This window comes from Leucoraja erinacea, chromosome 2 (assembly GCF_028641065.1).
Source record: "Leucoraja erinacea ecotype New England chromosome 2, Leri_hhj_1, whole genome shotgun sequence".
Lineage (NCBI taxonomy): Eukaryota > Metazoa > Chordata > Chondrichthyes > Rajiformes > Rajidae > Leucoraja > Leucoraja erinaceus.
In genome coordinates this window covers 90,647,809-90,674,052 of record NC_073378.1, presented here as the reverse complement: position 1 = coordinate 90,674,052, position 26,244 = coordinate 90,647,809, and the positions used below count along the sequence as shown (strand labels likewise).

The 26,244-nt window shown below is 41.5% G+C and overlaps 1 protein-coding gene across 4 annotated transcripts in view; it reads right to left on the bottom strand.

The window, feature by feature from the left end:
* Window positions 1–26,244, bottom strand: part of LOC129712397 (zinc finger protein 385D-like) — a 288,509-nt gene that overhangs the window by 217,852 nt on the left and 44,413 nt on the right. The window lies entirely within an intron of this gene.

The following is a 26,244-nucleotide window of genomic DNA, read 5'->3' as shown; positions in this document are numbered from 1 at the left end:
AATGTGGCCAGAACACCACCTTTTCTATTTTGAGCTTGTTAGTAGAGCACCACTGTAAGGTCAATCTGGCTATGGTGTGAAGCCAAGGATCTTCATCAGAGATACCCCCCTTAGCCTCAGCACCCCAGCTGTACTAGTGTCAAGTTTCTATTTCCCACATCATATGTTCTTGTGACGGGTCTGCTCAAGAATGCTAGTTGAAGCCCATTAATGCTATGTTTGGTCAGTTTGGTGCACTCAGGTCTATAAATAATTGGGTTCAGACTGCTCAGTCCCACTGATTGAGAATTCTTCCAGCTTAAGAATTGGCTTTTATCCCTTAGTCTGAGTTGGATTTAAATCGTGCCCTGAGGTCAAAGGGCAGTGCTCTAACCTGAATCATGCACTTCCCTGTGGAAATAACAGTGGAATAGTTGATACCTGTGCAATTAGTAATGTTTATCCAGCACTGAAATGTCCAATGTGAAATTTCCTACTAAAGGGGTGATTTTTTTTAGTCACTGAAAATATATTGCAAAAAGTGCAGGTCCGTTGTATCTTTGGATGCCTTTACACCCAATTTCATTGCTGCAATGCTGTTTTTGGTAAAGTCCTTGGACATGCAGCTGGTGGACGTGAAGGAGGAGGCCACAATGAATCATCTTCTCATTCCCAACTGCAAGGGAAATTCCAGCAATGGATATTTTGTTTGGCTTCAATAAAAGTTGGATACTCTTGGCGACAGAGAAAAGTAAGGAATTCATTTTTATGCTGCTCGCTTCACAGAAAAGCTTCTTTCACTCCCAGGATTATTTCCCAAATGAGTGAAGGTCAACGAGGGCAAATTCTTGACTTGATTAAATCTTGAATAAATCGTTTGCGTTGAAAAGCCTCAGGGTAACAGTTTTTCAAGGAGTTACTTTTGATCTGAGTCAACAGCACTGCAAGCTTTGCAATATTATTGCCCCTCTGGGCTATTTTGTGCGGGGAAATGTTACTGAGAATTAATTGTGTTGACAGAACAGTCTCCCTTTCTATGCTCCAGTCAGTGAATATATACCAAACAGCAACTATCTTTGAACTCCTCTAACCTATGTAACAAGGTGCCACAGCGGTAGAGCGACTGCCTCACAGCACCAGAGACCCAGGTTCAATCATCTCCCTCAATTTACACCTCTTCAAACAGAGTTATGATTAACACACTTTCACTGTCCTCCCTTCGATGGCTCAAACTGCAGTTATATTGTCTGTATTCCTTTGATCTCCATTGTGTCGTAATCATCTGCTTAGTTCTCCCTCCTTCAGAAAACACTCTTGTCTTCTCAATTCTCCACTTCCAATTAAAGGTCACTGACCAGAAAGTTCCTCTCTGTTTCTCTAACATCTCTGCTGCCTGGCCTGTTGAGTACCTCCAGCACCTTTCTATGTATTTCCATTTTCTTCTGTTGCTCGTTCTGGTAACATACAATGCTATTGATGCCCTTCACGGTGATTTACAATGAGTCAGTCAAACAAAAGATCAAAACCAGAGTTACGATGACAATCGTGGATCGGTTACTAAATACTTTATTTCTCCTTCCCATTCCCACACTGACCTTTCTGTCCTAGGTCTCCAATGTCAGAGTGAGGCTAAACGTAAATTGGAGGAACAGCATCTCATATTTCGCTTGGGCAGCTTACAGCCCAGTGGTATGAATATTGATTCCTCTAACTTCAAATAACCTCTGCATTTCCTCTTTCTCTGTCCCTCCCCCACCCAGTTGCACCAGCTAACAAACAGCTACACCGGCCTCTTTCCTTTATCATCGCTACTTTTTTTGCATATCTTCATTTATTGCTCTTTATCTCTCTACATCATTGTCTACATCTCTCATTTCCCTTTCCCCGACTAGTCTCAAGAAGGGTCTCAACCCAATATGTCACCCATTCCTCTCCAGAGATTCTGCCTGTCCCACTCAGTTACTCAATTTATTTGTGTCTTACAATTACAATTGCCAGCAGTACTGAAGTGGGTTGGACCTGAACATTCATGAAGCTCCACCACAGTGCCACTGTCACTGAGTGAGCTGATACCTACAAAGACAATTGTCTTTGCACCTACAGGATTGGATTTTTGGCAAGGTCATTCCATCTTGGTTGAAACCACACCTACCATAGCAGCCCTCTTGGCTCCTGCTCTTCCAGACAGAATACCATTATTTTTTTTACTTGAAAGACATGTATTAAAAGTGATAATTACATACATAATATTTTAATGCAAAATGTTAGTTCAAATTAGAATAAAAACATTAAGGAGACCACATGGACAATAGAGTCTGCTCTTCTATACAATTAGATGATGGCATATACTTCAAAAACACCTTCCAAGGACTGAATTGACAAAATAACATGAATTAGAAATCTTAACGAGAATTTCATATACAGTATTTAATTAAAAATAGGAGTCTTTTAAATATTGATTTTATATCAGCACAGAACAGTTTTTTTTGTAACACTCCCTCAGCAATTTCCTACTAAAGGGGTGATTTTTTTTAGTCACTGAAAATATATTGCAAAAAGTGCAGGTCCGTTGTATCTTTGGATGCCTTTACACCCAATTTCATTGCTGCAATGCTGTTTTTGGTAAAGTCCTTGGACATGCAGCTGGTGGACGTGAAGGAGGAGGCCACAATGAATCATCTTCTCATTCCCAACTGCAAGGGAAATTCCAGCAATGGATATTTTGTTTGGCTTCAATAAAAGTTGGATACTCTTGGCGACAGAGAAAAGTAAGGAATTCATTTTAATGCTGCTCGCTTCACAGAAAAGCTTCTTTCACTCCCAGGATTATTTCCCAAATGAGTGAAGGTCAACGAGGGCAAATTCTTGACTTGATTAAATCTTGAATAAATCGTTTGCGTTGAAAAGCCTCAGGGTAACAGTTTTTCAAGGAGTTACTTTTGATCTGAGTCAACAGCACTGCAAGCTTTGCAATATTATTGCCCCTCTGGGCTATTTTGTGCGGGAAAATGTTACTGAGAATTAATTGTGTTGATAGAACAGTCTCTCTTTCTATGCTCCAGTCAGTGAATATATACCAAACAGCAACTATCTTTGAACTCCTCTAACCTATGTAACAAGGTGCCACAGCGGTAGAGCGACTGCCTCACAGCACCAGAGACCCAGGTTCAATCATCTCCCTCAATTTACACCTCTTCAAACAGAGTTATGATTAACACACTTTCACTGTCCTCCCTTCGATGGCTCAAACTGCAGTTATATTGTCTGTATTCCTTTGATCTCCATTGTGTCGTAATCATCTGCTTAGTTCTCCCTCCTTCAGAAAACACTCTTGTCTTCTCAATTCTCCACTTCCAATTAAAGGTCACTGACCAGAAAGTTTCTCTCTGTTTCTCTAACATCTCTGCTGCCTGGCCTGTTGAGTACCTCCAGCACCTTTCTATGTATTTCCATTTTCTTCTGTTGCTCGTTCTGGTAACATACAATGCTATTGATGCCCTTCACGGTGATTTACAATGAGTCAGTCAAACAAAAGATCAAAACCAGAGTTACGATGACAATCGTGGATCGGTTACTAAATACTTTATTTCTCCTTCCCATTCCCACACTGACCTTTCTGTCCTAGGTCTCCAATGTCAGAGTGAGGCTAAACGTAAATTGGAGGAACAGCATCTCATATTTCGCTTGGGCAGCTTACAGCCCAGTGGTATGAATATTGATTCCTCTAACTTCAAATAACCTCTGCATTTCCTCTTTCTCTGTCCCTCCCCCACCCAGTTGCCCCAGCTAACAAACAGCTACACCGGCCTCTTTCCTTTATCATCGCTACTTTTTTTGCATATCTTCATTTATTGCTCTTTATCTCTCTACATCATTGTCTATATCTCTCATTTCCCTTTCCCCGACTAGTCTCAAGAAGGGTCTCAACCCAATATGTCACCCATTCCTCTCCAGAGATTCTGCCTGTCCCACTCAGTTACTCAATTTATTTGTGTCTTACAATTACAATTGCCAGCAGTACTGAAGTGGGTTGGACCTGAACATTCATGAAGCTCCACCACAGTGCCACTGTCACTGAGTGAGCTGATACCTACAAAGACAATTGTCTTTGCACCTACAGGATTGGATTTTTGGCAAGGTCATTCCATCTTGGTTGAAACCACACCTACCATAGCAGCCCTCTTGGCTCCTGCTCTTCCAGACAGAATACCATTATTTTTTTTACTTGAAAGACATGTATTAAAAGTGATAATTACATACATAATATTTTAATGCAAAATGTTAGTTCAAATTAGAATAAAAACATTAAGGAGACCACATGGACAATAGAGTCTGCTCTTCTATACAATTAGATGATGGCATATACTTCAAAAACACCTTCCAAGGACTGAATTGACAAAATAACATGAATTAGAAATCTTAACGAGAATTTCATATACAGTATTTAATTAAAAATAGGAGTCTTTTAAATATTGATTTTATATCAGCACAGAACAGTTTTTCTGTAACACTCCCTCAGCATGAATTAAAAGGAAATATCCAAGTGTGGCTATTTGCATTCAATTATAATTCATTTTAATACTGTGATAACACCTGCTTCATCACTAAATTTGGCTGTGTGCCATTACCACTCCAGAGCTAATTCTACAATTTATTGTGGGATGAGGTCTGGTAACTGGATTTTCTGTAGGTTTTCATTAAGCACCAGTACAAATTGAATTTATCACTCAGAAAAGTGTGCTCACCTGCTACGTGGCACAATTGCATGCACCATCCAATTGGTCTCATGTATTTAGTCCCATCTACCCCAAATTCAGTCCGAAGTTAATATTAACTGAATTTAGTGGTCGTAATACGCACCATATACTGTTTGGCTTTTGTTTGTTTCATAAATTATTTCAACATTAATCTATAATAATTCAGAGCAATATAATCTCCATAAATTGGTATGTTTCACGGTAATACTAGCAGGCTTTATCTTTTAGTTCAACAGTGTGGGATTGGAAGGCAATAAAGAGTACCCTAGATAGTCAGAGACAGCCTCTCACAGAGATCTGCCAGAGATAGCAGAGTCAATCATTTCTGAGTAAAAGCTGGCCATCTTCAAAATGTTATCATTCTACCACAATGTATCCAATGATGAATTCGTTCATGTGATCTAATTGAAACAATTAGTTGCAATTATCATGGACTTTAAGAAAAGACATTTCAAATCAGATGCTGGCACCTTCCCACGGTTACTGGGATATCTGCCAGAAGAAATGCTCTGCAACAAATCACAGTGCCCATGCCTCATTGACATATAGTAAGCTAGAAAATACTGGCACAGCTGCATCCCAGGAATACAGAACATTTATAACAGCTCCCAGCTATACTCAACACAGTTTGCTTATTTGCAAATCTAACATTCGCTGTCGATTCAGCCGCACCATCTTGTAAATAAATAGAAAGCTACCCGCCTGGTCAATCTTATAATCTGGCTTTCATTTCACAACTAATAAAAACATATAGCTCACAGTTATATGCAGCTCAAGCAGATGTCTCTCATGAATGAAATAAAAGGCAAACCATCTTGGGCTGTACATTCTTGTTGTGCAAGCGCCCTTGGGCAACAGTGACCATAATATGATGGAATTCTGCATTAGGATGGAGAGTGACACAGTTAATTCCAATACTAAAGTCTAGAACTTGAATAAAGGTGACTTTGAAGGTATGAGATGGGAATTGGCTAGGATAGACTGGCAAATTATACTTAAAGGGTTGACAGTGGAGATGCAATGGAGAAGATTTAAAGACCGCTTGGATGAACTCCAGAAATTGTTCATCCCCTCCTGGCCAAAAAATAAAACTTGGAAGGCGGCTCAACTGTGGTTGGCGAGGGAAGTCAAGGATAGAGTTAAAGACAAGGAAGAGGCATATAAATTGGCCAGAAGAAGCAGCAAACGAGAGGATTGGGAGAAATTTAGATGTGGACAAGGGGGTTAATTAAGAAGAGAGAAAAAAAAGAGCATGAAAGAAAGCTTGTCTGGTATATAAAAACTGACTGTAAGAGTTTCTATAGGTATCTAAAAAGGAAAAGATTAGGGAATACGAATGTAAGTCCCTTACAGTTATAGACAGGTGAATTTGTAATGGGAAACAAGGAAATGGCAGAACAGTTAAACAAGTACTTTGGTTCTGTCTTCACTAAGGAAGCCACAAACAATTTCCCAGAAATACTACGGGACAGAGGATCTAGTGTGAGGGAGGAACTGAAGGCAATCCACATTAGTCAGAAAATGGTGTTAGGTAAACTGTTGGGACTGAAGTCAGATAAATCCCCAGGGCCTGATGCTCTGTACTCAAGGAGGTGGTCCTAAAAATCGTGGATGCATTGGTGATCATTTTCCAATGTTCTCTCGACTAGATCAGTTCCTGGGGACTGGAGGGTAGCCAATGTACCTCCACTTTTTAAGGAATTAGGGAGAGAGAAAACGGGGAATTATAGACCAGTTTGCCTTACATCGTTCGTGGGGAGGATGCTGAAGTCGATTATTAAAGAAGCCATAGCCGTGCATTTGGAAAGCAGTGACAGGATCGCTCAAAGTCAGCACGGATTTATGAAGGGGAAATCACGCTTGACTAATCTTCTGGAATTTTTTGAGGATGTAACAAGTGGAATGGATAAGGGAGAGCCAGTGCATGTGGTGTATCTGGACTTTCAAAAAGCTTTTGACAAAGTCCCACACTAGAGATTAGTGGGCAAAATTAGAGCAGATGGTATTGGGGGTAGGGTAATGACATGGATAGAGAATGGGTTGGCAGACAGGAAGCAGAGAATAGGAATTAACGGGCCCTTCTCATAATGGCAGGCAGTGACTAGTGGGATGCTGCAAGGCTCGGTGCTGGGACCCCAGTTGTTCACAATATATAATAACGATTTAGATGAAGGAATTAAATGTAACACCTCTAAGTTTGCAGATTACACAAAGCTGGGTGGCAGTGTGAGCTGCAAGGAGGATGCTATGAGGCTGCAGGATGACTTGGATAGGTTGAGTGAGTGGGCAGATGCATGGCAGATGACGTATAATGTGGATAAATGGGAGGTTATCTAATTTGGTGTCAAGAACAGGAAGGCAGATTATTAACTGAATGGGGTGTCAGATTAGGACAGGGCCTGGCAACCTATGGCCCACGGGCCAGATCCGGCCGTAACCCAAAATCATCCCGCCCGCAGGCGTTTATTTTTTCAATTAGTTTTTGCGACCTGGGAACTGCAACTAGTCCCGGGGATGCATGCTGATCTCAACTGGGCTTGTATTCGCTGGAATTTAGAAGGATGAGAGGGTATCTTATAGAGACATACAAAATTCTTAGATTGGACAGGGTAGATGCAGGAAACAAATTCCCAATGTTGAGGGAGTCCAGAACCACGAGTCACAATTTAAGAATAAGGGGTAGGCCATTTAGGACTGAGATAAGGAAAAACCTTTTCACCCAGAGAGTTACGAATCTGTGGAATCCTCTGCCACAGAAGGCAGTGGAGGCCAATTCACTGGATTTTTTCAAGAGAGAGTTAGATTTACCTCTTAGTGCAAATGGAATTAAAGGATATGGGGAAAAAGCCAGAACGGGTAGTGATTTTGGATGATCAGCCATGATCATATTGAATGGCGGTGCTGGCCCGAAGGGCCGAATGGCCTGCTGCTGCACCTATTTTCTATATTTCTATGTTTCTACGTACCATCAACCTCAATGTGAGGTTATCCATTTTGGTGGCAAAAACAGGAAAGCAGACTATTATCTAAATGGTGGCCGATTAGGAAAAGGGGAGATGCAGAGAGACCTGGGTGTCATGGTACACCAGTCATTGAAAGTAGGCATGCAGGTGCAGCAGGCAGTGAAGAAAGCAAATGGTATGTTAGCTTTCATAGCAAAAGGATTTGACTCTAGGAGCAGGGAGGTTCTACTGCAGTTGTACAGGGTCTTGGTGAGACCACACCTGGAGTATTGCATACAGTTTTGGTCTCCAAATCTGAGGAAGGACATTATTGCCATAGAGGGGGTGCAGAGACGGTTCACCAGACTGATTCCTGGGATGTCAGGACTGTCTTATGAAGAAAGACTGGATAGACTTGGTTTGTACTCTCTAGAATTTAGGAGATTGAGAGGGGATCTTATAGAAACTTACAAAGTTCTTAAGGGGTTGGACAGGCTAGATGCAGGAAGATTGTTCCTGATGTTGGGGAGGTCCAGGACAAGGGGTCACAGCTTAAGGATAAGGGGGAAATCCTTTAAAACCGAGATGAGAAAAACTTTTTCACACAGAGAGTGGTGAATCTCTGGAACTCTCTGCCACAGAGGGTAGTTGAGGCCAGTTCATTGGCTATATTTAAGAGGGAGTTAGATGTGGCCCTTGTGGCTAAGGGGACCAGAGGGTATGGAGAGAAGGCAGGTACGGGATACTGAGTTGGATGATCAGCCATGATCATATTGAATGGCGGTGCAGGCTCGAAGGGCCGAATGGCCTACTCCTGCACCTATTTTCTATGTTTCTATCTATGTTCTATGTTTCAACACCAATTGTCCTCCTGCACTCAAATTTACTTGGACCACCTCCCAAACCTCCCTCCCCTTTCTTGATCTCATAGTCTCCAATGCATTGGAAAAAGACCGACATCGATTACAAACGCACTGACTTCCACAACTATCTTGACTATACTTCATCCCTCCCTGTTTCCTGCAAAGACTCTATCCCCTACTCCCAATTCCATCATCTACACCACATCTGCGCCCAAGATGAGGTGTTCCATACTAGAACATCTGAGGTCCTCATTCTTTAGGGGGTTCCCCTCTCCCATCATAGATCAGGCCCTCACTCATGTCTCCTCCCTACCCCACAGCTCCGCCCTTGCTCCCCCTCATTGCAACAGACAGATTTCCCCTAGTCCTTACCTTCCACCCATCAGCCGTCGCATACAACACATAATCCTCCAAAATTTCCGCCACCTCCAACAGGATCCCATCACAAGCCACATTTTCCCATCTCCACCCTTTTCCACCTTCCACAGAGACCGTTCCCTCCGCAACTCCTTGGTTAACTCATCCCAAACTACCCCCTCCCCAGGTACCTTCCCCTGCAACCACAGAAGATGCAACACCTGTCGCTATACATCCTCCTTCGACTTTATCCAGGGACCCCGACAGTCTTTTCAGGTTAGGCAGATGTTCACTTGCGCCTCCTCCAACCTCATCTACTGTATCCATTGTTCAAGATGTGGACTCTTATACATCGGCGAAACCAAACGCAGACTGGGCGATCGTTTCGTCGAACACCTTTGCTCAGCCCACCTGAACCAACCTGATCTCCTGGTTGCTGGACACTTTAATTCTTCTTCCCATTCTTACACAAACCTTTCTGTCCTAGGTCTCCTCCATTGTCAGAGTGAGGCTAAACACAAATTGGAGGAACAGCATCTCATATTTCGCTTGGGCAGCTTGCAGCCCAGTGGTATGAAATTGATTTCTCTCACTGCAGGTAGACCCGGCATTCCCTCTTTCTCTATCCCACCCCCACCCAAGTCGCACAAGCTTCTCATTTTCACCCTACAAACAGCTTTACACTGGTCTGTTTTCTTTATCAATTCAACTTTCAATTCAACTCAATTTCAATTCAATTCAATTTATAAAATTTATTGGCATGATAAAAAAACATTGTTATATTGCCAAAGTATAAAACATGACATACATATTTGAAATGCATAAGTATAAATACAAGTATACAGTGCATGGATAGATATGTCCCTGTACATAAACTTGCAATAGGCCGATATCATTGTTTCTTTTTTGCATATCTTTAATTCATTGTTCTTTCTATCTCCACATCACCGTCTATACAGTATCTCTCATTCCCTTATCCCTAACCAGTCTGAAGAAGCGTCCCAACCCGAAACATCACCTATTCCTTCTCTCCAGAGATGCTGCCTGTCCCGCTGAGTTACTCCAGCTTTTTGTGTCTATCTCTGGTTTAAACCAGCATCTGCAGTTCCTTCTTACACACTGAGCTGTACCATGTTATGTGAATTGAGCTGATCTTAATCTCACACTGTCAATGCTGCCAGCTGAAGAAAATCGTATTCAAGCAAATGAATGAATATCATGCAAAGAACCAGTAAACTGTGCGTCAACTGGCCAAGGAAGAATCATATTAATGGAAGTTTTTCGATAGAAAAAAACTGAACCAAAATATTACATTATTTTCATTTAGTAAACTGCCTGATCAGTTTGATTCAATAAAAAGTGATTTATTAACAGGCATGGGATGGATTTTAATGCTAATTCCCTGGCATGAACTTATGTCAAAGCCGTGTTTTGTAATGGGAAGACAATGGCCATTAGGTCATGTGACACCATAGAACAACACAGTTGAACCTGACCCTGTCTCTGTCCTTGCACACAACATCACACAGCGGATAATGTACTTGCTGGAGTGCAAGAACAGCCATTTTCAAGTTGTTTCACTTCAATCTGGAAATTGATCTGTGTGGTTCCTGGGATGTTTGTCCTGTTTGCTCATCTGATGCAATTTATATGTCAGACATGCTTCAAGTTAAATTATTCTCTCATTGGCATGGCCAGGAAAATTAGAACAAGGTATCCAAGGAGTTACCCCATCATCAGACATTCACAGGACATCCAAGTCCTCACAGTTCTATGCCTTATTGGGACCCCATTAAGGCAAGACCTGTCCTTACCCTTGGCCTTATTTGCCCCTCACCCCCCCCCCCCCCCCCCCCCCCCCCCCCCATGCCATTCACCTCTTGACCAGTCCCCCCCCCCCCCCCCCCCCCCCCCACCCCCACCCCACAGCCCCCTCGGTCAAACCACCTGACCCTCCACAATGACAAGGTTTAACCCGTGCAATGGTCCTGCAATGAGCCCAGCCCCAACCCACTGATCAAACTTTAGAATCCTGTATATGACATCAATCTCATCTATTGTATTGTGCTGCTTCTAAATATATGTGTACCATCTTCCTGGGCCATTATAATGAAATGCTTAAACGACACACAGTGCCAAAGTAATTCAGTCACCATCTCTGGGAGACATGGTTAGGCGATGTTTCGGGTCAGGACCCTTCTTCATACTAATTGTAATAGGAGGGCAAAAGCTGGAAAAAAGGTGAGGCAGGACAAAGTTTGGCCCCCACCTCTTTTTCAACTTTCTACTGGCCCTCCTCCCCACCTCACTACAATTAGTCTGAAGAAGGATCTTTACCCACTGAGTTACTCTGGTAAATTGCATCTGTTTTGTAAATTAGCATCTGCAGTTCCTTGTGTCTACGATGAAATGCTATGTCTTTTTTGATTCTCTGGGTTCACAAAGTTCAAAGTTACCTCACAGGGGGCTTTGGTGTACCCCTGTTGTACATTGATCACACACAACTGTTTGCTTACAACTGAAATACTCCATGATTGATGGCTTACATCTGGAGGACATAATATGTTGCTCCAGAATCAAATTGAAACAGCATTGATTGGCCTGGCACCCGAGCTTGGCATTGATACATAATGAGGCTGCTTCATCACAGAATTGACATTAAACTGTCATCAACTAGTACTCTGAATCTAACCCGTGCACAGCTCAACTCCTTCACCCCACAGGTTTTGGATATGCTCTTCATCCCACATTCTGTGAGTGATGATTTTCCAGTCCACATTGCTCATATCCTTTCCCATATATTGGCCATTGTTTAGCTGTTCATGTTGTTATCCATAATACTTGCAACACCTTGATTGGTGTGCCCTTCTAAAGTCTAGAATCAGCTCCTTAGTTTTAGTGACATTCAAGAGTACTTGCAACACCTATGCATCCCTGGTTGCACTTTCCCTTTGCTAAGCTTCACCCCATTCTTCACCATGTATACTTGCTCTATGGCCCCTCCAATATTTCCAATTTAGCTTTTAACTGGTTCAGTGGCTTGCATGTCCAAACACATTTTTCTTAAGGTAACTATGTTGCAATAAACAGCCATTACCTCAAGCTCTACTCGTGAGATCCACAAGTAATCCAATCTCTGATAAGCGAGTCATTCAAATCTGTAAAACTACAATAATCTGCTAGCAACCACAGCTCAATTAAGGAAGTATCAAAGGATTTCCCCTGCTACGTTTTGTGTCACGTATCTAAACTGTCAATTGTTCCATCTCAAGGTGGATTGCAGCACGCAGGTAAGGTATCTCATGCATTCTCCTGGGTCTCACTTGAGAGCGTTGTAATACAAAGCAATTCTCTCCCCTTGTGACCATTAGGACAATAATGTCTTTGCTGGTGTCTGCTCTGCCGTAGTCAGCTCAACATACAGCATAAACAATTCCCACTGCTCTCTCCAAGAAATCCAATGGCTTTGGTGGATTTATTGTGTTCTATTATCTACCAATTATATTAACTCATCAACTCACTCTCTTTCAGCGCATGTCCATGTGTTCCTCATGTGTCCTCTTGAATGTCACTAAAACTAAGAGGCTGATTGTGGACTTTAGAAGGGGTATAACAACCGAGGGCGTACACACCACTGGGGATAAATGGGACTACTGTGGATAGGGTGAGCAGCTTTAAATACCTGGGAATCCAAATCACAGAGGATCTGATTTGGACCACACACACTGCCGCACTGGTGAGAAAGGCAAGGCAGTGCCTTTACCACCCCAGGCAGCTGAGGAAATTCAGAGTCTCTCTGAAGATCCTTCAATCCTTCAATCCTTCCACTCTGGTGCTGTAGAAAGTATCCTGACCGGAAACATCTCAATCTGGCATTGGCAACAGCTCTGCCCAGGACAGGAAGGCTCTGCAGAGAGTAGTGGGTTCCGGCTGCTACGGTCAGGCAAGCGCCTCCGCTGTCATGCTGCGAAAACAGAGAGGACGAGACCGAGTTTCTTCCACAGGCCAACAGGACTGTAAACTCCGATCTCACTGGAGCGAGTTACTGTTGTATCTTTTTTTTATATGTAAATACTGGTTCTGTTCTGTTCTGTTGTTCTGCACAATCCCACAGGCATTGCCGCTTTCATTTCACTGTACATCTTGTATGTGTATGTGACAAATAAAGTTGACTTGAAATGGGGCTGAATACACCAAATGTTGGTATTCTGTTTCAGATACGGTATACAAATCCATAATTTTGTCAACTGGCAGCTCTAACGCCAGGCCTCCGTATCCTTCATATTGGTGGCTAAGGAACGGTAAATAGTGATTTAGATTTTTAGTGAAGAATACTTTATTCATTGAACAGCTTGCAGAGTCACACAACATTTTTACAATGACTTGCCTCCTAACTGCCTCCTTCGGGATCTTTCTGTCCCAACATACTTTCTGGAAACATGAACCACATAAAACAAGACTAAATCTGTAAAATTGTCATTTTTCAGCCAACAATCGTAACTCCTATAAGAAAGCATCAAAAGTATCTTCCTGCTCCTGACTGCATGTTAACAATTGGTATCAGCCCACAACCTCATTTCTAGGCAGTTTGCCATTTGCTTGCAATGCATTGAGTGTATTCTCCTGGGTCTCATTTGAGCAATAGTAAAATTCTCTCCCACTTGCGATGAATTATAACCATATAACCATATAACAATTACAGCACGGAAACAGGCCATCTCGGCCCTACAAGTCCGTGCCGACACAACTTTTTTTCCCTTAGTCCCACCTGCCTGCACTCATACCATAACCCTCCATTCCCTTCTCATCCATATGCCTATCCAATTAATTTTTAAATGATACCAATGAACCTGCCTCCACCACTTCCAATGGAAGCTCATTGCACACCACTACCACTCTCTGAGTAAAGAAGTTCCCCCTCATGTTACCCCTAAACTTCTGTCCCTTAATTCTGAAGTCATGTCCTCTTGTTTGAATCTTCCCTATTCTCAAAGGGAAAAGCTTGTCCACATCAACTCTGTCTATCCCTCTCATCATTTTAAAGACCTCTATCAAATCCCCCCTTAACCTTCTGCACTCCAGAGAATAAAGACCTAACTTACTCAACCTTTCTCTGTAACTTAGTTGTTGAAACCCAGGCAACATTCTAGTAAATCTCCTCTGTACTCTCTCTATTTTGTTGACATCCTTCCTATAATTGGGCGACCAAAATTGTACACCATACTCCAGATTTGGTCTCACCAATGCCTTGTACAATTTTAACATTACATCCCAGCTTCTATACTCAATGCTCTGATTTATAAAGGCTAGCATACCAAAAGCTTTCTTTACCACCCTATCTATTTTTCACCTTCAAGGAACTATGCACAGTTATTCCCAGATCCCTCTGTTCAACTGTATTCTTCAATTCTCTACCATTTACCATGTACGTCCTATTTTGATTTGTCCTGCCAAGGGGTAGCACCTCATATTTATCAGCATTAAACTCCATCTGCCATCTTTCAGCCCATTTTTCCAAATGGCCTAAATCACTCTGTAGACTTTGGAAATCCTCTTCATTATCCACAACATACTTACTAATCCAATTTACCACACCTTCATCCAGATCATTGATGTACATGACAAACAACAAAGGACCCAACACAGATCTCTGAGGCACCCCACTAGTCACCTGCCTCCAACCCGATAAACAGCCATCCACCATTACCCTCTGGCTTCTCCCATTCAGCCACTGTGAATCCATCTTGCTATTCCTGCATTTATACCCAACAGTTGAACCTTCTTAACCAACCTTCCATGAGGAACCTTGTCAAAGGCCTTACTAAAGTCCATATAGACAACATCCACTGCTTTACCCTCGTCAATTTCGTTTATCCAGATGCTTATATATGTTATCTCTAAGTATCTTTTCCATTAATTTGCCCACCACTGAAGTCAAACTAACAGGTCTATAATTGCTAGGTTTACTCTTAGAACCCTATTTAAACAATGGAATAACATGCGCAGTACGCCAATCCTCGGGGACTATTCCCGTTTCTAATGACATTTGAAATATTTCTGTCATAGCCCCAGCTATTTCTACACTAACTTCCCTCAATGTCCTAGGGAATATCCTGTCAGGACCTGGAGACTTGTCCACTTTTATATTTTTCAAAAGTGTCAGTACTTCTTGTACTTTGAACCTCATAGTATCCATAGCTACTCTACTAGTTTCCCTTACCTCACATAATTCAATATCCTTCTCCTTGGTGAATACCGAAGAAAAGAAATTGTTCAATATCTCCCCCATCTCTTTTGGCTCTGCAGATAGCTGTCCACTCTGTCTCTCCAATGGACTAATTTTATCCCTCGTTATTCTTTTGCTATTAATATAGATGTAGAAACCCTTTGGATTTACTTTCACCTTACTTGCCAAAGCAACCTCTAATCTTCTTTTAGCTTTTTTAATTTCTTTCTTAAGATTCTTTTTACATTCCTTATACTCCTCAAGCACATTTACTTCTCGTTCCCCATTTGGCGGTCTATAATACACCCCTATAAGTGTTGCTACACCTTTCCCACTTCTCAGTTCCACCCAAATAGCCTCCCTAGATGAGCCCTCCAATCTATCCTGCCAAAGCACTGCTGTAATATCTTCCCTGACTAGCAATGCAACACCTCCACCTATTGCCCCTCCAATTCTATCACACCTGAAGCAACAAAATCCTGGAATATTTAGTTTCCAATCACAGCCCTCCTGCAACCATGTTTCACTGATCGCCACAACATCATACTTCCAGGTGTCTATCCAGACTCTAAGCTCAATTAGATATGATTACATCTTTGCTTTTGTCTGCTTCGGTTTATCTGCCATTGCCAAGGGCTAACAGCATTAAAGGAACAATTATTGACTACTAACTAATATTAAACATGACACATATGCACTTAAAACACACTATGCTCCAGCAAAGGTCTTCCCCAAACACACACCCATGGACAGCCATTAGGTTTCTCCAGCAAATTGTTTGTTCCTCATGAATATACAAACTGCTTTGCCAATGGAAATGTTATTACTCCACAATTGTAAATAATACAGTTTTACTCATTTTAATATTTAGCAGGCAATCCAAAGCTACTATCATAATGAAGTTCCCTGTGTAAGTTAATTTACATTATGATTGTTGAAATATTAGTAATGTTTTTTTTACATCATAAGAAACATGAGCAGGAGTACTTCAAACATTATCTATAGATAGCAAGAGACCATTTGAAACACTGCCAGCCATCCAGTCCAACTGTACAAATCCTACTTGCCTGAATTAATTCTATATCCCTCCGTACTTTGCTCCTTCAAGTACCCATCCAGATGCCTCAATAAAATTCTTTGTTCACATGAGGCTCACAGGTTAAACGGAGTATGTGGGAGTGATAGATACAACAACAAATACACTAATAAATGCCAAACAGCAGAGTTGTTACGCAAAGATTTTGTGCAATTTTAAGGAGTGCAAAGAAAATAATAAAGCGTAATACAAAATAGCCAGATGAGGTAGAGTTAAAAGTCAGAGTATGTGGCAGCACCTCTGGGAAAAATGTGTGAAAGAAATAATTGGTTTAGTTTAGTTTAGTTTAAAGAGACAGCGTGGAAATAGGACCTCGATCCACTGAGTCCACACTGACCAGCGATCCATGCACATTAACACTATCCTACACACTATTCTAGACAATTTACATTTATACCAAGCCAATTAACCTACAAACCTGTACGTCTTGGGAGTGTGGGAGGAAACTGAAGATCTCGGAGAAAACCCCGTGGTCACGGGGAGAAGGTGCAAGCTCTGTACAGACAGAACCCATAGTTGGGATCGAACCCGGGGCTCTGGTGCTGCAAGCAATGTAATGCAGCAACTCTACCGCTGCCACCATGCCAGTTCAGGACAATAGACAATAAACAATAGACAATAGGTGTGTAAGAAGGAACTGCAGATGCTGGAAAATCAAAGGTTGACAAAAGTGCTGGAGAAACTCAGCGGGTGCAGCAGCATCTATGGAGCGAAGGAAATAGGCAACGTTTCGGGCCGAAACCCTTCTTCAGACAATAGGTGCAGGAGTAGGCCATTCGGCCCTTTGGGCCAGCACTGCCATTCACTGTGGTCATGGCTGATCATCCACAATCAGTAACCCGTTCCTGCCTTCTCCCCATATCCCCCGACTCTGCTATCTTTAAGATCTAATAGCAGTTGGGAAGAAGCTTTTCTAAATGCTGAATGTCAGACATTTCAAGCGGAAGAAACAAGAGCTGGAGTACTGCAAACATTATCTCAAAGCCATGGAATCATAGAATTGTACAAGATACCAATTGACCCTTTGACTCACTGCATCAATGCTAGTCATAATGTCCAACTATACAAATCACAGTATAGTTGAGCTGGGCTATAGACTGGGCTATCCCATCCCAACCTTAATGGGATTTGCATAGTTGGACATGATGGTTGGACCATCATGGACGGACTGGTCTGTGTTCAGCATTATTTGCAAATTCAGGCGATCATGAACAGAGCAGTTACTATACTCAGGATGAGATGTGCTCCATCGGAATATATATATTGCATCTGTACCAGTTTCAGAGAATCCTTGTGTACATACATGGTAGACAAAACTGCTGGAGAAACTCAGCGGGTGCGGCAGTATTTATGGAGCGTAGGAAATAGGCAACGTTTCAGGCGGAAACCCTTGTTCACGTCTGCAGTTCATTCGTGAACCTTGTGTACATACTACCCAAGATAGTAAATAAATATTCCAATGCATTTTCTTCATCACTGCATCAGTGTGAAGGGATCAGGTTAGGTTACTGGTGATATGGATGCCTTGGAACTTGAACCTGTGGACAATCTCCACAGAAGCTCTATTGATGAGGATAAGATTATGTTCAACTCTTTGCTTCTTTAGGTCCACAACTAACTATTTTGTCTACTAATGTTAAGGACTATGTTGTTGTTCTGACACTGTAACACAAGGGCCCTGATCTAGAAACATAGAAAATAGGTGCAGGAGGAGGCCATTCGGCCCTTCGAGCCAGCACCGCAATTCATTGTGATCATGGCTGATCGTCCCCAATCAATAACCCGTGCCTGCCTTTTCCCCATATCCCTTGATTCCACTAGCCCCTAGAGCTCTATCTCTTTCCTGTATTGTGTTTTATCATTGTTGTTGATCTGGTTGTCAACAGTGGCGTCATTGGCAAACTTAAAGATCGGGTTAGCACTGAAGTTGGCCACACATCCATGAATGTACAAGACGTAGACCAGAGCATTGAGCACATGACCCTCAGGAGCTCCAATAGTGAGAGTCAGAGTGAAGGAAACATAATCAATTCTGAGCGACTCTGCTGGTCAGGATATCCAGAGGCCAGTTACAGATGAAGGCCCCACACCAATGTTGAGTTTAGGGATGAGCTCCCGATACCAATTATTTTTTGTGAGAAAACTTTACCCATCAGATCTTACAACCCCTTTATCTACCTTAAAGGTATCTTCTCTTGTTTTACAGACCCCAATTTAAGGGAATCATTTTCAGCTATCCACGTTGTCTATGCCTCTCACAATTTTACATATCTCGGCCTCCTTTGCTCCAAGAAAAACAGACCCAGCCTATTCAATCTCTCCTTACAACTCAAGCCCTCCAATCCAGTCAACACCATTGTGAATCTTTTCTGCACCCTCTTTAGTTTAATCACATCTCCACAGTCCACAGCCATCATCGACTGCACAGTAAACAGAGGATGTACTTCCTACGGCAGCTGAGGAAGCACAATCTGCCACAGGTAATGATGGTCCAATTCTATACAGCCATCGTAGAGTCTGTTCTCACCTTCTCCATCATGGTCCTCTCACCCTGGCCACAAACTCTTTGAATCACTTCCCTCTGGAAGGCGACTCCGGACTGTCAAAGCTGCCACAGCCAGGCATAAAAACAGTTTTTATCCACGAGTAGTTGCACTACTCAACAGTCAAAAATCTGTAGCCTCCCTTTGATCTGGTATTTTGTTGGTTCACATGCTTGATCAGTGGTGTTTTATCATTAATGTTTTATTATTATTAATGTTTAGTGTTTTCTGAGTCATTCGTAACTGTCACTGTATGTGATGTTGTTACTTGTGGGTGGAGCACCAAGGCAAATTTCTTGTATGTGAATACTTGGCCAATAAACTTACTTACTTACTTATCTTTTTCTGTAAAGTAGCAACCAGAACTGCATACAAAAATACATATGGCCCCACCAATATTTTGCACAACTGTAACATGATGACCCAACTTATGCATTAAATCCCTCGGCTGATAAAAGCGAGTATGCCATGTGGTTCCCTTGCCTAGTCGTTCATCTGTGCCACCATTTGCAGAGAACAAGGTTGCTCTGTTCTAGGGTTTTGATGCAAGAGGATTTTCTAGCATGCCTTGAAATAGAACCATTTCTGTGTTTTTATTTGATACAAACCAGTTAGAGGATGTGAAGTCCCGCTGATCTTCCCAGTGATTCAATCAGGATCTACTATGGTGCTGGGACCTGATGTGGGAACTGATTAATTTACCAGTGGAAAACAGTTAATTTCACTGTGGGGAAAAGAACAGGGGTGGATTCAAATCACAGTGGGAATATGGACCCTCAAAGAATGACAAGAATCTTTCTAGAAGCAAAATTACACAAGGATACAAATGTAAGGCAGCATGGGGTCCAGGCGCACCCTTTGTCAAATGCAATCTGACAGCATGTTTACAATGGCAGGAGGCAAGCACATACAAGGGAAGGCACCAGAAACTTGTTTGCCCTCATCTATCCCTCCCATCAACGTTTTAGTGAGCCCGACGGCAGGCTCACTAAAATACGTCGTTATTGCATATATGTCTTGAGAAAAATGTAATTTATTAAAATATAATTTAATCTATTTAAAGTTTTGCATTTTAGGTCTTCAGTGCATAACATATCTCCAACTTGATGCACCATTCCCTTTTTACCTGTCGGGAAACCTATGGTATTTAATATCGCTCTTTGTTGAACTATGACGGATTTTATAATAACTTGCATTGTCTTCATTCCCTTCAGAAGATTGTATTTTGTGCTCACAGTCACGAAAGAAATACTGAAGGAATTGAAAAATCAAAAATGACCAAACTAAAAATGAAAGAAAATTCAGGCTAAAGCAGGAAACTGTATTACAGGTCAGTGGAGTGTTGTGTGTAGATTGTAGGTCAGAAAATTGAAAACTTTCATATTATATGCAATGCTTTGCATTTCACATGCTCCTGTTATAGTTCTAGGTTACCAATTGTGCAGCCTAATTTGCTGGTGATGATCAGGAGAAGACTCAGTAAGTAGTGCAGGTGGTAGCAGCAAGTTGTAAAATAACATTGATTCAGTAAATAGGAAAAATTATGGCAGATTGAGTATAATGTGGGTAATTTGCAAAGTCATTCAAATTGGGCTCAAGAAAGATAAATGACATTATTTTCTGAATGTTATGAAATTACAGAGAAGCAGAAGATTTGCAAAGCTACTGAAATAAATAATTAAGTTAGTAGACAGCCGGAGTTAACAATCAAATGAGTATGTAGACTTTATCATAAAGGACTACAAGGGTGCAAATTATGATTTAGTTGTGTATAGCCTTGAACGGATCCTGTTTAGATGAGAATGTATGAGAAATGTTTAATATTGTCCATCACAATGAGTCCTTAGATGAGATGTTAGTTATATGGAAGCTGTGAAAGGACAAACAGAACTTAATATCATCAATATGGACAAACACTGACCCCAGGATCACATGCTTTTGCTATAGAGTGCGGTTGGATGAGGAAGAGAATTAAGTTAACTATAAATCCTGTGGGACTCCTTTGGTGTGGAAGTGGAATTAGAATTTTTTGTTAAAGAAACACGCTAACTATTTCATAACCTTGTTGATCAAAAGAAAGGCAGCTACACTTTACTGGAACATTTTATTATCAAGGCCTGGCTGGGGACAAAAATGAATATTAAACAACAGTCAAAGTCTCAGAAGATGTTCCAATGCTGCACAAAAAACACGGGATTTTTGCCAAGAAGAGTCAGATCAGAATTCCTTGCATTTGGTGACAGGAGGTCAGGGTGGAGGGAGTAGAGGTGAGAGAGTTAATGGTGATTGTTTATTGTAGAGAATACAACCTTGCCGAGTCACATGGATGGAATAAAAGAAAGAGCAAGTTCATTATGAAGATGTTAGTGATATTCTCACAGGATGTGGGAAAGATGGATACTTTTCCTCGTTGACGATCCATATGATACAAAATATATTCAGATGCTCCATGGACTAAACTATCAAAACAACATTTATTTACAACTGTTTGGATCTTAAACCGTATATGAAAATACTGAGCAGTCAACACAGAAAAGTTGTCCATGCCTGTATTGCAGTGAAATCCTTACTAAATATAGTGTAAAATTCTGCTGGCAAAATCCACCCAGAATTAGAAGGAAATTGCAACCTGTGAATAAATACGATGATGACAGTCCCTGTACCTAATGCCACTCTGAAAAGTAACATAAACCTTCAGCTCTTTATAAATCAAGAGATTCTCAACAGAGGGATTTTATTCCCTCTGGGTTTCAGAACTCAATTTACAACCATTTAGTTCAAATGCTACTCCAGCCAGTCAGTTTAAATCTTATAGTTTACAAGGACACAATTGTCTGGAGATATGTCAATCAAGGCAAACCAAAACACTGAACAATGCAGCGGAGATTCTGTTTGGAATTTGTTTTGAAATGGTAACAGCCCATGCTCAAACTTTCCAATACAACCAAGGAGTGCACAGGACTGGCAGAGATGTGCTGAAAAAAGGAATATTTTATCATTGCCACTGCTTCCAATCACAATGTGGCCTTTGTCGCAATTGAACCTGGCACATGTATTTAGCAGAAGGTAGACACAAAAAGCTGGAGTATCTCAACGGGACAGGCAGCATCTCTGGAGAGAAGGAATGAGTGACATTTTGGGTCGAGACCCTTCTTCAGATCCGAAACGACCCGACCCAAAGGAGGCTGAGGATTCATGGTGACTGATGGTGAAGAGTTGACAGGGAACTCGTATTCCCACATCAAGTGGATGTTGTGCTTCAACTCTAGTCATAAGGATCCGATCATATGCTATGAGCGAAATAATAAATAAATAATTAGATAAATACATCCTCCGCGGCAAGAGAAGCCAACATTTCCGTCTGTATGGTCAATAGAGGAAACAATGGTTATCCAAGTGGAAACAGAGACATCTCACAAAGGATGAGTAGTCTTCCCAAGAACAAGAAGGGTATATTTCTAATATTTTCTCAAGGTTGAAGAAAAGTGGAGCATGCCAAATCAGGTTACGATTTGACTAGTCTGATCATGTGTTTGGTTAACCAGTTTAAGATGGATAATTGTCTTTCAGCAAGTTAGCTGATTCAGAAGATTTAGGGCCTCAATCGATCTTGAAGATGCATACTTTTCCATATCTATACATGAGAGGCACAGATATATCTGGTGTTTTTGATGACAAAGCCAGGGGTGGAAAGTTTAGGCTCTACCTAGGGGTTGCCTTCAGGCCTAGGCTATTTACAAAGATTCTAAAGCTAATGCTGCCCAACTCAGATGAAAAGGGCATTGTGTCATGGAGTTTATAGACGACATGCTTTTGTAGCTGATAAGACTCAGGTGCTTTATCAGTAGATGCCTCTTACGATATTAAAGATGAGGCAACATGAATTTTAATAGTACCAATTTGGCCTACTTATTCAGGGTTTCCATTGTAAAAGGCTGCTGAAATTCATCTACTATATTCCTAATGGGAGCAGTATCTTTTAAGTTGATTATGCTTTTAGCAACTGATTTCAGCACAAAGAACACAGTCTGTATTCAATCTCCGGCTCGGTCTCCGTGTCATAACTGATATGAGGGCAGCTTGTTATGGGAATGATCTCATAAAGCAAAACGGCACAGTTGGGTACAATTTGGAGTTGACAGCATACCCACCAGATCAAAGATTGGGATGTTATTATGTATACAGGTACACTGAGCTTGCTAGTACCTATGAGATGAAGGATAGGTTCTTCATTGTTATTTAATAGTTTTCTCAAGAGATTGCTGGGGCAGACCATCTCAACATGAATAGAGTGTAAGCAGCTAATAGCGGGTGTGAATTCAAATAATTTCAAGTCTCACTCTTCCAAGGGGGCTGGCTCATTAGCAGCCAATAGAATGGATATTCCCATTTGATCATCTTCTTGCAACAGCAGGAGGCTTACATACTGCACTTTCAGAGGTTATAAAATTTGGTTGAATATGCCTGGATGATTGCAGATAGAATTATGAACAGTGTTGCATGAGTTATTGTCTAACTCAAATCCAATTGGGACTGTGGACCGATTAAGGGCAATGGACATGTATGCAAGTTAGCACCATCTTGTTAATAACCCGGGTCTTTTCTACCATTTATGGTTTATCTGTTTAAGTGTTTCACACACAGATTGGTTTACTGCATGAAACCACAGAGCTTCGAAGGCTTCACGTAGTCACACACGTGACTTCGATATAAAATAGAAAGATTAAACTAAAACTTACCGTTTGAAGTTTGATCTTTATTTTATGAGGTTGAAGTGAGGGACTACATGCCCTCCAATCCCAACCCTGAATCTCATAAAGATCATTTGGTAAGTCAACGGTTATTAATCTTTCTATAGTCTAAGTTCGTGCAAGTGGTCTGTGGTTTCATACAGTTGCTCTGAAGATTTACGCGCAGGTGAGCTGGCGGGCTCTTCACGTAGTCCCTCACTTCAACTTCTCATTAAAAACGATCAAACTTCAAATGGTAAGTTCTCGTTTAATCTTTCTATTATTAATTGGATTTCCCAATCAATTGGACATTTCAAACTTTTATCATTCTAAGCTGAAAAACCAATGGCAGGACTCGATGCAAGTTATATACCTTTCACAATAAATCACCATAACCTCAGCTGAATGATCAGAAATGTGACCGTAAATCACATTCCTTCCTTGACTTTAATTTTATCCTGAGATGCTGCTTTGCATCGCTCATCACTTTGCAAGAATAATTCATTGATGCGCTGTGGGATGTGAGCTTCGATGGCAAATTGCGAATTTGTATCTCACAGAGGACAGGCCCACGCATTCCTCTCTGCTCCCCCTTAACTCGATTCCCACTCAATTTTCCTCTTTCCCTCCTTACTCCAAGCCTCCTTTTCTCCATTCACATTTATCTCCTCATTCAATCTGTTCCCTTCTCCCCTCCCTCTCTCTCCCCCCCCCCCCCCCCTCCTCCTTCCTCCTTTCTCTCTCTATCTTAGGGTCTGTTGTGTCCAAATGATTCAATGGTTGCCCGTTACGTGTAACCCAGGACATTAGCAGGCCAGGTGGGATACATTAATAATTGTAGGGTTTGAAGGCAGCTACAGGGGTGACAGAATGTCTGAGGTGGGTTTGGGAGAAGTGACAGATGGCAGAGGGTGTAGTAGAGCCCAAGGGTGGTTAAGCAGTAATCAATGAAGCCTTGAGGCAAGATTTAAGTGGATCTTAAACTGTAATCTTCTAATAGAGGAGAAAATGGTGTCCATTTAAACATCATGACAGCTTTCAGTGACCTGGGAGTTCAGCTGAAAGAAGCTGAACAAGTGTGTGAGTAGCAATGATGAAAAGTGAAGGGGGATCAGTTTTGATCTATAAGAGTATTACAAAAGGGGAATTAGTCAAGACTTTGAAATCAAAAAATATTTTAACATTTTGCTTGTATTTCTCCCATTAAGTTTATTTATCACATACACATACGAGATGTGCAGTGAAATGAAAGTGGCAATGCTCGCAAACTTTTGTGCAAAAAGACAAACAACCAAACAAACCATAAACACAATCATAACACACATATACCTTTACATAATAAATAATGGAAGGAAAAACGTTAAATAGAGTTAGTCCCTGGTGAAATAGGCGTTTACAATCCGAATGGCCTCTGGAAGAAACTCCTTCTCAACCACTCTGTTCTCACCGCATGGCAACAGAGGCGTTTGCCTGACTGTAGCAGCTGGAACAGTCCGTTGCAGGGGTGGAAGGGGTCTCTCATGATATTGTTGGCTCTGGAGTTGCACCTCCTGATGTATAGTTCCTGCGGGGGGGGGCAAGTGAAGTTCCCATAGTGCGTTCGGCCGAACGCACTACTCTCTTATTTATATTCATATTTATGTTGAAATATCTGAATGAACTAGGAAATACTACATCACTTACTCTTTTCACCTAGTAATGCAAGTTAAAATGTAGTACATAGATTAAGCAAAGAGCTTGCATTGCCAGTATAAATGCTGCAAATGTCCAATTCCATTCGGTTGACTTTTGCTTTTGAGGGGCAGAAAGTAAAATAATTGGTTGCAGAAATTTGCTTGCAGAGATTATAATGCATGGGAACATAATCCTGAAGGGACTATTATAGATAGAGAAATAAGAGAACATTTCAATAAGGGAAACTGCTAGAGTCAGTTATTAAAGATGGGATAGCAGCACATTTGGAAAGTGGTGAAATCATTGGACAAAGTCAGCATGGATTTACGAAAGGTAAATCATGTCTGACGAATCTTATAGAATTTTTCGAGGATGTAACTAATAGCGTGGATAGGGGAGAACCAGTGGATGTGGTGTATCTGGACTTCCAGAAGGCTTTCGACAAGGTCCCACATAAGAGATTAGTATACAAACTTAAAGCACACGGCATTGGGGGTTCAGTATTGATGTGGATAGAGAACTGGCTGGCAAACAGGAAGCAAAGAATAGGAGTAAACGGATCCTTTTCACAATGGCAGGCAGTGACTAGTGGGGTACCGCAAGGCTCAGTGCTGGACCCCAGCTATTTACAATATATATTAATGATCTGGATGAGGGAATTGAAGGCAATATCTCCAAGTTTGCAGATGACACTAAGCAGGGGGGAAGTGTTAGCTGTGAGGAGGATGCTAGGAGACTGCAAGGTGACTTGGATAGGCTGGGTGAGTGGGCAAATGTTTGGCAGATGCAGTATAATGTGGATAAATGTGAGGTTATCCATTTTGGTGGCAAAAACAGAAAAGCAGACTATTATCTAAATGGTGGCCGATTTGGAAAAGGGGAGATGCAGCGAGACCTGGGTGTCATGGTACACCAGTCATTGAAAGTAGGCATGCAGGTGCAGCAGGCAGTGAAGAAGGTGAATGGTATGTTAGCTTTCATAGCAAAAGGATTTGAGTATAGGAGCAGGGAGGTTCTACTGCAGTTGTACAGGGCCTTGGTGAGACCACACCTGGAGTATTGCATACAGTTTTGGTC